The sequence below is a fragment of the Malurus melanocephalus genome, unplaced genomic scaffold (genome assembly GCF_030028575.1).
Source record: "Malurus melanocephalus ecotype Western Australia unplaced genomic scaffold, MMel_1.1 scaffold_471, whole genome shotgun sequence".
NCBI lineage: Eukaryota > Metazoa > Chordata > Aves > Passeriformes > Maluridae > Malurus > Malurus melanocephalus.
The window spans coordinates 337963-340217 of record NW_026623703.1 but is presented as its reverse complement, the minus strand read 5'-3'; the positions used below and the strand labels follow the sequence as shown (position 1 = coordinate 340217).

The window sequence follows — 2255 nt, the reverse complement described above, 5'->3', positions numbered from 1 at the left end:
CCCATCCCTGCATTGCCACAGTTGTTGCTCTGGGGCAGTGGCTGAGCTGCAGAATTTGCAGAGGTCTCTTTATCATTTTCTCAGACAGAAAGAGCCCCCAGGTGCTCTGTGCACGAGGCCACATCAGCACCCACGTCCCACCCCATGTCACAGCAGCAGGGCTGCCTTTCCTCCCTGCAGCCTTCGAGGAATTCCTCAGACAGGATTTATAGAGAAAGCCATCATTTGAAACAGTTCTAGCAAAAAAAATCTCCCATTTGCTTCCAAAGTGCAGGGAGTAGACACTTTGGATGATTTAATGCTGCCCAGAGGCATCACGACTGATGGTTTTGAGACAATAACATCTAAAAGGGTTATTTCTCTGCTTTTGTAATATTAACATCTACCACCATGCTAAAATGGAGAATACTGCTTCAGAAGCTGTGATAGGATCCTTGTAAACCATTAAAAAATAGGGAAAAAAAAAGAAAGGAAGGTTTCCTACAGGTTTATTTTCTAGTTTTATTTTTCTGTCTGTATCATTTAGATGTCCTGCACATTGAAATGTCTTATTTAAATGGTAATTACCTCTCCACCACCAGYGCTTTTAAGCTGTGATTCTGCAATAAGATCTAATAAAAGAAAATCTGCTCCTGTGTAGAGGAGTTAATAAAATGTTCTTTTACAGAGCAGGGAACAGATTGCAGGGAACAGTTGAATAACTATTTGGATGTATCTGAGTTTTCTTTTTACAAAATGGGTTTGAAAAAAGGTTTTTTTCATGATTTGTTTTATAGCTCGTTGGGTTCAGGTGTGGCTGTAGAATCACAATAAAAAAAGACCTTTGGACTCGTGGTTGTTKCTGTGTCCTCGGGAGAAGCAAAAAYAGATTGACAATGTTTCAACTCGGGTGACTCAGGCAGCTSCCARGAAATAAAGTTTGTCCCTGAAYATCTGCAAGCCAGAACAACCAGCTMAGGAGCAAATAACAAYTTTATGTGGGGTTTTTTTTTTCAAAATTGGAGTGTAAAATATATCTTCTACCACATAAGCTGATGAAAATCACAGCAAACGACACAACGGTCGAAATTTCTATATATTTGTTATTGCATGTATTTCCTTTTTTTTTGGTAGAGGACAGTCTTGAGAGAGATCACCCTCAAAATCCTCAAACCTATGTGTTTGCCTCTATTTGAATCTGAGATTTCTTGACACAATCAGCASGATGTGACTGTCAGAGGTACAGCTGTGTTCCCACTGTTTTGTTGGASAGAAGCTGAATTTCAGAAGACTTYCGGTCTCTTCTTTAATCAGTTAATRTTYTCTTGTGAGCAAGTGTTTTAATTATTTTTAGCAAATTTGTCCTTTCCTTGAAGAGGTTTCCTGACAGAGGCTCTGAGGTCCAGGGCACTTTTCTTTGGAATGGTTGGAGATTTTAGGACTTGCAATGCATTCGGCCCTTGGAAAGTGTAGCAATGCTAACAATAAACCCTTTAATCCTGAAATGATTTATCTTCCCAGGCTCAGGAGGAGTTTTCTCTGCCTGCCTTGCAGGTACCTGAACAAAGGCAAAGCCAAAGAGCAGAATCTGCTCTTTTGTTGGAGCCTTTTCCTTGGGAAAGGGGGACAGAGGAGAGCCCAGGGCAGAATGTCAAACCTTGTCCTGATCCCGCTGGGCTGGAATGGCTTCTGCAGCTCCTGAGGGCTCTGAAACTGCAGGGATGGCAGGATCTGGGGAAAAAGGGAGCACGGGCAGCTCTGGGGACACGGGCAGGATGAGGGACAGGCAGGACCAGGGCAGCTCTGTGGGGTGAGGATGGAGGATGATTTGGGATGATTTGGGAATTGGGGCTGATGAGGGAACGGGGCTGATGTGGGAATGGAGGGATGATGTGGGTCACACTAATTGCAGTGGAGACAAATGGGTAATCCGGGTTTTATTCGTAATCATTTACGTCTTACCTAGCAAAAAAGTTACTGCAGGACCTCCGTAAATATGTATACTGAGGAGGAAACCTTCTGCTATTGCTCTATAGCTGACATGCAAAAGGGAAGGTCACCAAAACCACTTTTAGATATTCCATGCAAATGTCTGGGCTCAGTTTTGCCGATGAGGCTCAGACACCGAGCCCAGGGGAGCTGCCAGCCCAGGGGTGACACAGGAGGTGACCTGGCTGAGGTCACAGCAGCTCTGGGGTCACTCAGCTCCAGGGCACGAATTGGGCTCATGTCCCACCAGAACAGAGTCAGGGCTGATTCCAGGGCTGCAGCTGAAA

General features: G+C 44.4%; 1 protein-coding gene across 1 annotated transcript in view; it reads left to right on the top strand.

Annotated features, from left to right (window-relative positions):
* ANKS4B (ankyrin repeat and sterile alpha motif domain containing 4B) overlaps positions 1 to 2255 on the top strand; it is a 5947-nt gene that overhangs the window by 787 nt on the left and 2905 nt on the right. The window lies entirely within an intron of this gene.